A 12,031-nucleotide genomic window follows, 5' to 3' on the forward strand; every position below is an offset into this window, starting at 1 on the left:
AGTGATTGAGGAGAGTCAGAATGGCAACATCTGAAAGACATAGAGCCACTGTGGCAGGACAAACATATTGTACAAAAAAACATTTCCCATTAGAGATACAAGATTTGCCTTCCATATATGAAGTCTCTGAGCTGTGGAAGATAACAAGGGGGACATATTAAGAGAATATAGATCTGTCAGGTCTCTGGGTAGTCTAATTCCCAAGTATTTGATACTAGTATCCTCCCAAAGAAATGGAAAGGGACCCACCCAGTTCCACTTCATAGTTGCAAGGGCATCACCACAGACTTTTGCTTGTTAAGAACAAAACCTGAATAGTAACTGAATTCTTCCACAGCATGTAGTAAGGATTGTAAGGAGTGCTGAGGCTGTGTTAATACCAACAAAACTCATCCACAAATGCCAGCACTTTGACAATGGCAGAACCCAAGTCCACCCCAATGGTTCCAAGTAGAGCAAAAAAAAAAAGGAGAGGGGACAGGGGGAAACCCTGTCTAGTACCCCAACAGATAGGAAAAGAGGCAGTGGGGGTACCATTCACTAAAAGTTTAGCAGTGGAATTAGTATATAGAGTCTTCAGGGCCTGCAAATACCAGCCATCCAACTCCATATGGTTGGAAAAAAGTACAGTCAATAAACGTAGCTTCTGAGTGAGTGTGGGTATGAATGAGAGTAAGGAATATTGTATCAATCATTGAAACAGTTTTGAATTGAAGTTGTGATATTAACAATAATAAAAATTGGAATATATTATAGTGATTACTGTGAAATTTATCTCATATATCAAGAAGACGAGTCTGACCACAGTGATCCATGCCATAATAAGGTTACAACTGGACTACTGTAATGCACTGTACATTGTTCAAACCAGACAGTGTGCACAAGCTCCACCTAATTCAGATTGCTGTGGCATAACCAATGGAGGTCTGAAAGCAGCATCACACCAGCACACCCTCCCTGCCAGAACTACACAAGCTACCAGTACCTTACAGGGCCAAATTTAAAACTTTGCCTTTGATTTTCAAGGCCCTCAGAAAAAAAATGGGCCAGAGTACCTGAAGAATAAGTTGGCCTTCTCTATGCCTTTGAGGTTTCTAAGGTTCTCTCCAGGAGCATCACTATCTGTACCCTTGTCAAAAGAAATCACACAACATCATTATCCACCATCATATCATACTCTCACTCTGGTACTGTCTCTCAGAAAGGCTAAGCTTAGGGTTACCATATTTGGGGACACAAAAGAAAGAGGACACAAAAAATAAAAATGGTAGCTACCTTTGCTAAAGAAGTATTTGCTCATATCAAATGTGTCAATGGATTTTAGTTCATGAACACACATCACAGTCATTGATTTACAGTAGAGCAGTAGACAATAATCTACTTTTCAAAAGCTTCTTGATTTGAGCATGATTGTGTCTGAGTCCATGCATACTTATCAGAAGAGCGGATATCCCTCAATAACACTGGCTGGTTTATGGGACACATGTGAAAGCCTTTGCATGACATATGCTTACAAATGTGCTGTACAAACAAAATTCCTTTGACAGATTCAGCCAGCAGGGAAACAGAGAGGAGATCAGCAATGCCTTTCTCGCTCTCTTTTTAGCACCCCCCTGTGTTCAGACTGACTAATAGGCCAGAGATGGTTTCTCTCATTATGTGGGTAGATGTATTGGTCAAAGGTACATTTTTAAAAAAAAGAGGATATTTTCCTAAAAATTTAAAAAAAAACCAGGAGGACATAACTGAAGAAGTACAAAAGGAGGACGTGGCCTCTTAAAAGAGATTAGAATTAGATTATCTCTAATTCAGGAAGTAGATGAAAGCCTGGGTCTTCTCCCAAGCCTTTAATACATGTGGTGACTGATCTAATGCCTACCAAGTCACTGTTCTCCACCACCACCACCCCTTTCCCCACAATCTGGCATCTCTCCCTTTCTCTCAACCCCCCCCCCCCCCCCCACCCCCAGCATCTACCGTCAAATTTGTCAAGTAAATGTCAACAGCAGCAGCAGCAGAGTTTTGCACCCGCTACCTACGGCCTGCCCCAGGGTCTTTCCTGTGAAGGCACCTAGCTCTCTCTGATGCAACTTCCTGTTTCCACTACCTTGGGAAAGATGGTGTTTCCACTGCCTTGGGACAGAGTGACCCACCTTAATTTTTCTACCTGGGGCCCATTCAATCCCAGCTACACCACTGAGTGGCACTGACTGTATAGAACATATTTAAATGCTGCAGCCAGCATTTTAAAGAACTCTGACTGTGGCATTTGAATAGTGACCTGTTTATTTTTATTTCATACTCCAAGTTTTACCTATGTGGACCTGCTTTTGACCTGTCTGTATTTGTTGATTATTTGTGTAAACTTCTGCTGTTAGACTTTGTTTAGGATTTAATATTATTTATTGCTCAGCCTCAAGCTAATGAATATTCTGGCCATCAGGACCCTTAATATCTTTTCCTCAGCAAACCAAACTAAACTAAATCAAATGAAAATTACAGAGACCACCAGAGAGTATACAAGCAGAGTGAGATAATAATATGCAGTGCAGAATGTAAGATGCAAAAACTCTCTGCTGCGTTTCCTCTGAACAGATATACCCAATCTGAATCTTTTTTGCTGGGACAAAGAAAGAAATCTTTGAATCTGAGCTAGTTCCTACAACTGAGCTAGGTCAGGCAGTGAAAGCAAGGGGGGGGGGGGTCAATATTCAAAGCCAGTGCTGGACGGATTTCTACAGTCCTTGCCCTGATCCTGGCTGAATAGATTTGGATGGGTTGGAGTGGAGCTTTTCAGGGGCATCAATGACAACTTCTACGGTCTATGCCCTAAAAATGGCAAGGACAAATGGAGATATTCAGTAACATAAAAAATATTTTCCTCTGAAAGACTCAGAAAGACAACCCTGTCTGTTAACAGTGCTACTATTTTAGTATAATTGTTAACAGACAGGGTTGCCGGTCTCAATCTTTTTTATATTACTGAATATCTCAATATTTTTAATATTACTGGATATCTACATTCTTGCTCTTCCATTTTCTATTGTTGTGAAGGACAATTGAAGATCAGGTGTATATATATATATATATATGAAATATCACATCATACCTTATGTAATGAGTTTATTTTGTTGGGCAGACTGGATGGACAACACAGGTATTTACCTGCTGTCATCTACTATGTTACTATCAGGCTTATTTTCGAAAGGACACCCATTTTTCGACACATATCGCAAGATGGGCGTCCTTCTCACAGAGTCGCCCAAATCGGCATAATCAAAAGCCGATTTGGGGCATCCTCAACTGCTTTCTGTCGCAGTCTCACCTGCCTGCCTCCACAGCTCCGGGCCCTCTTCATTCAAAGCGGCAGTCGCAGATCGCATCTCTTCTGGCCTTCCCTCCCTGTGTCCCGCCCTCATCTGATGTAACTTCCGGTCTCCGCGAGGGCGGGACACAGGGAGGGAAGGCCAGAAGAGAGGCGATCTGCGACTGCTGCTTTGAATGAAGGAGGCCCGGAGCTGTGGAGGCAGGCAGGTGAGACCGGGGACTGCAGCGCCGGTGGCCTGACCCTGGCGCCAGGCCCTCCTTGGAGGCCCGGGCCCAGGGAATTTTGCCCCCCCGTCCCCCCCCTCTTGGCGGCACTGCAGCTAAAAGGCAGCACCACATAAAATTGCTCCCATAGTGCTGTAAGTATGAATCCACTATCCCCCAGATTCTATATATGGCACCTAACGTTAGGTACTACTTCCGTGCAGTACTCTAACAGATGTAAGGCACCAAAACAGGGCAGAAATGACAGATCTGTGTGAAAACACACTTATGCGCCCATTTATCAAATAGAGAGCCTAAGTGTTTCCGCGCAAATCTGCAAAGTGGGCATAACAATGGGAGGGACATGGGCGGGTCATGGCATTCCGTTAAGATGTGCACAGTGTAATAGAATAGTGCAGATCTGCAGCCAAGTTGCGCACCGGGATTTACACCTGCCCAAAGTTAAACACAGATCCTGGTGTTGCACGCTGTTCTATAAAGGATGCCCATCCCATTATGTATCTATAGTTATATGTATAATTTATACTTACATAATTAACATCACTGACTATACATGTGCAGGGAATTCTATAAATGATGCTTAAAACTGCGTGTGCAAATTCAGGTACGTGCCCAATTTACGTGTGCAATTTAATTAACGAGCCTGTTAGCTCCAATAATTGGATGCTAAAAATTCTTGGTGCTAATTGGCAACAATTTGGATTTACGCACGTATCCTGCTACGCACTATTCTATAAAGATGAATGCGTATGGCCTTTAACGTGCAACTAAAAGGGAGTATGTCCATGAAAGGGGCATGGGCAGGTCAGGGGCGTTCACTTAAGATGCACACCCTATTATAGAATTTGGAGGATCCGTGGCTAATTTAGGCACTTGGATTTAAGCCAGAGTTCAATCGGTCTAAATCCTTGCACCTAAAAGTTAAGCGTGGATCCTGGTGCTATTCTATAAACACTGTCCAACTCGGAGCACTCCTCCTCCACCACTAACTCCAGACTCCGTTCCTTTTATCTTGCTGCACCATATGCCTGGTACGTCAAGCTTCATCTCTGGCCGTCTTGAAATCTAAGCTAAAAGCCCAACTTTTTGATGCTGCTTTTAACTCCTAACCCTTATTCACTTGTTCAGAACCCTTATTTTATCATCCTCACTTTAATATTCCCTCATCTCTTGTTGTCCTGTTTGTCTGTCCTAATTAGATTGTAAGCTCTGTCGAGCAGGGACTGTCTCTTCATGTTCAAGTGTACAGTGCTGAGTAAGTAGCGCTATAGAAATGATAAGTAGCAGTAGTAGTATTTCAATTTAATGTATTCCAATTTATATTCTGTCCTTATCCAGGGCAGATTACAAACACACATATACTATCAGAACCCTCATCCACACTCTTATCACCTCTCGCTTAGACTATTGCAACTTGCTTCTCACAGGTCTCCCACTTAGCCATCTCTCTCCTCTTCAATCTGTTCAAAATTCTGCTGCACGGCTAATATTCCGCCAGTGTCGTTATGCTCATATTAGCCCTCTCCTCAAGTCACTTCACAGGCTTCCTATCTGCTTCCGCATACACTACTGCCAACTCCAGACTTCGCGCCTTCTGTCTCACTGCACCCTACGCCTGGAATAAACTTCCTGAGCCCCTACGTCTTGCCCCATCCTTGGCCACCTTTAAATCTAGACTGAAAGCCCACCTCTTTAACATTGCTTTTGACTCGTAACCACTTGTAACCACTCGCCTCCACCTACCCTCCTCTCTTCCTTCCCGTTCACATTAATTGATTTGATTTGCTTACTTTATTTATTTTTTGTCTATTAGATTGTAAGCTCTTTGAGCAGGGACTGTCTTTCTTCTATGTTTGTGCAGCGCTGCGTATGCCTTGTAGCGCTATAGAAATGCTAAATAGTAGTAGTAGTAGTAGTAGTAGTTCAAACTCCTCTTATTGACCTATAAGTGCATTCACTCTGCAGCTCCTCAGTACCTCTCCACTCTCATCTCTCCCTACATCTCGCCCTACATTCCTCCCCGGGAACTCCGTGCACTGGGTAAATCTCTCTTACCTGCACCCTTCTCCTCCACTGCTAACTTCAGACTCCGTTCCTTTTATCTTGCTGCACCATATGCCTGGAATAGACTTCCTGAGCCGGTACGTCAAGCTCCATCTCTGGCCATCTTCAAATCAAAGCTAAAAGCCCACCTTTTTGATGCTGCTTTTAACTCCTAACCCTTATTCACATGTTCAGAACCCTTATTTTATCATCCTCACTTTAATATTCCCTTATCTCTTGTTTGTCCGTCCTAATTAGATTGTAAGCTCTGTCGAGCAGGGACTGTCTCTTCATGTTCAAGTGTACAGCACTGCGTACGTCTAGTAGCGCTATAGAAATGATAAGTAGTAGTAGCACCATTTGTAGACTAGTGCTTAGTGCACTTTTTTTTTGGTGCCCAAATTTATTTTATTTAGTCCATAGTGCTGCTAACCATAATTCTATTCTATTTTATTGGAGTCATATATACTGCCTGTTTAAAAAAAAAAAGTACATTCCCAATTATTCCCCAAGAAGTTTTACAGATAATTGACCTAATTCCTGTTTACTACCTATGTATACTTGTGTATTCAGTGGCACTTGCTATATTTCTAAACATTTCTGCTAAAAAAAATTACCTCAGTGTGCCTGCTTCAGGCAAAGACTGTCTCTAAATAAAACATGTACTTTTAACTAATAGCTTAAGTACAATTAGCCAAGTCTGGAAATGTGTGTAGAAGGAGTAAGGTGTGCATGGCAATGTTGGATTCTCCTAGTGTGTTGTGATTTCAGAACCACTCCTCTAATCACTTTCCAGCTGCTAAAAATGTACATTCCCAGCTCCCCTCCATAAAAAGGAGGACACATTGATCCAGTCCAAGTTTTGCTTCCATTGAAAGCAATGGAAGTAAAACCCAGACTGGCTCAATCTGTCCTCCTTTTTCTGGAGCCATATGGTAACCCTATCCAAAGACTATCCTACTCCTCTGTCAATCTCCTTCCCTATTTGTGTTCACCCTTTGTAATCAGAAGGTAGCATCTCGAATAGGAAGGTTGACCGCTTTGCTGTGCCCTTGTGCCCAGCTCCCAGCCTTTCTCTCTACTATGGTGCCAACTATGTGTGTGCCCTGGGAGGGATAATTTGTGTTGAAGTTTATTTATTTATTTATTACATTTGTATCCCACGCTTTCCCGCTCATCACAGGCTCAATGCGGCTTACATAGTAACAAGAAAATACAATCTGTAGTATCTGAATCAACAAAGGAGGTATGTGGTAGGACAAATGAACAAGGGTAAATGGGATAAAAGAGGTAGGAGAGAAAGGATAGGGATAGGTAAGGAAGTGGAGCAATGAAGAAGAGGTAGGGGAAGAGCATGGAGGGTAAGAAGATTGGTAGGAGGTTATTTCTGAGCCATTGTTGTTAATGATTAGATGAACCGGTAAATGGATGGGTTGCTTATGTTTGCTTAGGGTAGGTCAAGTCATTTGGGTAAATCTGTTTGAGGGAAGGTATTCAATAGTTGATTGAATGTATCTGGGTAGAGCATTCCAGAGTTGGGATCCCAGGTAGGGGAAGTTAGATGCATGATATGTTTTATACTTTAGTCCTTTGCAATTGGGAAGGTGCAGGTTAAGGTATGTCTGTGAAGATGTTGACCTGTTTCTGGATGGAAGATCTAATAGATTGACCATGTAACTTGGTGATACTCCATGGATGATCTTGTGTATTAGTGTGATGGCCTTAAAGTTGACTCGTTCTCTAATAGGGAGCCAACTAGGGATATGCAACCTGAAAATTGTTTCCTGTTGTTTCTTGTATCACTTCTGGGAATATTCATTTTGATCATTTTTGTTGCCATTTTTTTTGTCTCGAGACAAAGTCATTGAGTGTGCACTGTTTCTGAAGCAGTGCACAGTCCTTTCCCGATAGCATGTGCACATGCAGTTTCCACACGTGCAATGGCTCATGCATGCACAACAGTGCACTATTGGGGAAAAGAGTGTGCACTTTGGCAGAAACAGTGCTCTGTTTTTCCAAAGTGGCGCTGGGAACGGCACTAGGGAGCAGCTCCAGATTATGCAGGTGTTGGCAATATTCAGTGCCGGCACCTGCATAACTAAGCGGCTTCATTTAGGACAGCTCAAGAGCTTTCCTAAATAAGGCTGCTTAGCTCTGTGCCAGCTCTGAATGTCGAGCTAATACCCTCATAACTTTTTGTTTTCTTTAAAAAAAAAAAAAAGCAGCCTCTGAGCCTCGTCTCACCCCCTCATCAATGTTCCCTCCTCCCCTCCCCAGCTCACATCAAGAAGACCCCCCCAGTCCGCAAGACTCCCCACCTCACCCTCTCCCCAGCAACTGTGCAGGTAAACCCCTGGGCTTACCTATATCCCTGGTGGTCCAGTGGGGTCATTGGGGGTAGGAGCACAGTCCTCTTGCTCCTACCCCTTGCATTGCCTCTGTAAAATGGCTGCTGTGACCTCTTGTGGCAGCTCACAGCAGCCATTTTATACAGGCACCACAAGGGGCAGGAGCGAGGGGGCTGCGCTCCTGCCCCCCATGACCCCATTGGATCACCAGGGATGTAGTTAATCCCTATGGCTTACCTTCATGGTTGGAGAGGCAGAGGCTCTTGTGAGGGGGTCTTCTTGATGCGGGCTAAGGGGAGGGTAGGATGGGACATTGATGCAGAGGGGGGGGGGGGGTGAGACAGGACTCTGGAGTTGCTTTTTTATTTAAAAAAAACACAACAAGGTCATGCAGGTTCTGGCCCGACATTCAGCTGGGGCTGCATAAGTCTGTACCCCCGACTGAATATTGGCCAGACCCGCATAAGCTTCAGGTGGCCAGGCCTCCCAAAATTATCCCCCATATTCAATGCCAGTGCCCGGACATGGCTAGCACTGAATATCAGAAGATAATTTAGCCGACAATGATCAGCGTTTTGAAAACCCTGACTGCCACTGGCTGAATATCGGGAGGATTTTTCTTATTTTTGGCTTTTAACAACATGCATTGACATGGGCTATTTTGTTGATGTCAAGGGCTGCCCAAAGCAATCTGTCATCTGAGGCAGGGATGAGATGCCGCTGACCCCCGTGCCCAGTCTAGCATCACCCCCCTTCCTGCGTTTACCTTATTTTTTTTCCAAAAGTGGTAGCAATTCCCATAGGCTGCCCTTCCACCAGCACCAGCCCCTTCGTTACTGTGTCCCATCTCTGAGGAAACAGGAAGTTACGTCAAGGCAGGCCACAGTGGGAGAAGAGGCCAGTGCCGGCAGCAGGGCAGCCTATGGGGATCACTGCCGCTGCTGCCTTTTGGAAAAGAAAGAAATAAGGTAAAGGGTTGAAGAGGGGAGAATGCTGCTCCTGTGGTGTGCCACCTGAGGCCCCCGCCTCAGGTGGCCTAATGGTAGGGCCTCCACTGGTTGACACTTCCCATGTCATAGCCAACTACAGCCCATCCCTAGTTAACACCCCCATTCATTTTGAAAGTTGTCTGCTATGCAGCATCCCTTTTTCCACATCTAGACCATTCTTTACTTCTGTCATCCCTGATTGCTCTTGGCTTTCCTCTGTCCCTAGATTTCCTAATGCAGACCTTGAAATTCAGAGACAGCATGCTTGCCCTACCTTCATTACCAATCCAAGCAGGCAGTGAGTAAATAAAAGATTTGACATCTTTATTTGTAGATTTCAAGGTAACTGAATTACGAATGCTTTGCAAAAGATTATGAATGGTGCTGCTAGTTTTAATATTTCTACATGGGTGTTACTTTGTGTCCAACATGTGTACTCATAATTCTTCTATTGAAGTCTTGAAGGCAATGAGTTGGCAGCCCCTGAACCCCACCCCTGCCCTCTTCATTTTCTTTGTCTCTTCCCCTCGCTCTTTCCTCAACTAGTTCAGAGCACGTATTACTCGAGTGCAGATTGCCAGAATGAATCTAATTGTGTGGCATGGAGTGATATCAGCCCTGAGCTGAATTCATAATTCTTATCAGCCCAATGCAATTAGGAGGAAGCTGGCATCACATTAATCTCGCCTGTAGCAGGGTTCAGCAAATTTCTTGTACTTGGGATACACCCCTAGTTGGCAGCCAGCAATGCACATTACTTGGAAGGTGGGGGAAATGTGTTTGAGGATGTGTGCAGGGAGACTACACCTCTCTCTAAATTCAATCATCAGGCTGCCCATCAACCTGGAAAACATCTGTGTAGGATGGGAGAGGTTGTCCTCAGTGTCACACTTCATGCCCTGCAACATATATGTGCTCAACAACTTATCCCTCATGACCTGGGTTCGCTCTATTGCAGATTTCATGCATACTACTTTCACTGTTGTTTCTTGGCTGGTACTCAGCAGTGATTTCCCAGTACTTGTAAGTTAATGTCAGTAAGAAAGGCCAGGCAAAAGAACATAAGCATTGCAATTCTGGGACACACCGAAGGTCCATCAAGTCCAGTATCCTTTTTCCAACAGTACCTGGCAAGATCCCAAATCCCTGTGATCTGCAATGGCCACAGTTGGAAACAGGATACAGGGCTTAGATGTAACTTCACTCTGTCCCAGTATGGCGATGCTTATGTTCTTATGCCAGGCTTTGGCTATGCTGCAAAATTCAGCAGCATAACTAAGTGATGAAATGGGTAAGCTAGGCCATAGCAGGAGAAGTGTTTCTTTGTGGAATTTAACGAAATTATCTATCATATTTGTCATAGTCGGAAGACTTTTTAAAGAAAATGTTTCCTGTGATGTTTTAGATTATAGATTTTCTTCTTTGTGCTATTGTAGCAAATGGCTTTTTAAGTCTTTGGTGAGCAGTGTGAGGCGTTTTTCACTAAAGTGTGTTAAGCACTTAACAACACCTGGAAACAGGCTACCACACCACCACGATAAGGGGTTTTGCGGTAATTTGCCTGTTCAGAGTGTTACTGATTTTTCAAAAGGTTTCTGTTAGAGAGTGGGGCATGGACAGAGAGTGAGCATGGAAGTGTTAACCTGCTAATGCATTACACTTACCTCACGCAAACTGGCTAACATAGAGTTAACACAGGACCACTTACCATATACTAATGGGAACATTTACACATAACCTGCAATAAAAAAAAATAGCTGAGATGTCTCTTCATGATGCAGCATTAGTTTTGGGTTTGCTGTGTGTTATTATCCTGCATTATAACACATTAAGGGCTAGATTAAATGGCACCGAAAAATCAGCACAAAATAAAATTGGTGCTGAGCGGTATTCTGTAAAGAGCCATCCAGGATCAGCATCCTTTATAGAATAGTGCCCAAATCCACAGTGTAAATCCCAGCATGCAAGTTGGGCATGGAGCCCTGAATTCTATAACACTGCACATATTTTAAGGGAATGCCATTCTCCCTGTCTCCTCAGCTTGAAACCTTGGGGTCATCATCTTTGACTCTTCTCTCTCCTTCTCTGCTCATATCCAGCAGACCGCCAAGACCTGTCGTTTCCTTCTTTACAACATCCGTAAAATCCGCCCCTTTCTTTCCGAGCACTCTACCAAAACCCTCATCCACACCCTTGTCACCTCTCGTTTAGACTACTGCAATCTGCTTCTTGCTGGCCTCCCACTTAGTCACCTCTCCCCTCTCCAGTCGGTTCAAAACTCTGCTGTCTGTCTCATCTTCCGCCAGGGTCGCTTTACTCATACTACCCCTCTCCTCAAGACCCTTCACTGGCTCCCTATCCGTTTTCACATCCTGTTCAAACTTCTTCTACTAACCTATAAATGTATTCACTCTGCTGCTCCCCAGTATCTCTCCACACTCGTCCTTCCCTACACCCCTTCCCGTGCACTCCGCTCCATGGATAAATCCTTCTTATCTGTTCCCTTCTCCACTACTGCCAACTCCAGACTTCGCGCCTTCTGTCTCGCTGCACCCTACGCCTGGAATAAACTTCCTGAGCCCCTACGTCTTGCCCCATCCTTGGCCACCTTTAAATCTAGACTGAAAGCCCACCTCTTTAACATTGCTTTTGACTCGTAACCACTTGTAACCACTCGCCTCCACCTACCCTCCTCTCTTCCTTCCCGTTCACATTAATTGATTTGATTTGCTTACTTTATTTATTTTTTGTCTATTAGATTGTAAGCTCTTTGAGCAGGGACTGTCTTTCTTCTATATTTGTGCAGCACTGCGTATGCCTTGTAGCACTATAGAAATGCTAAATAGTAGTAGTAGTAGTAGTAGTAGTAACCTACCCCTATCCTACTCATCATTACACCCCCTTTTCAGATCTGCACAGAAATACTTAGGTGCTTTTCTATAACTGGGCACGTAAGTGTAGTTCCATGCGGATCTGCTGTTTTGAGGCTGTTTCGGAGCCTTGCACGCAAAAAAAAAATTGGCGTTGAACTGTCTCATAACACTAGGCAGAAGCAACAACAGCAAAGGTGATAAGAGAGTCCCAAAGCAAGCACTGTGG

Source organism: Microcaecilia unicolor, chromosome 4 (assembly GCF_901765095.1).
Source record: "Microcaecilia unicolor chromosome 4, aMicUni1.1, whole genome shotgun sequence".
Lineage (NCBI taxonomy): Eukaryota > Metazoa > Chordata > Amphibia > Gymnophiona > Siphonopidae > Microcaecilia > Microcaecilia unicolor.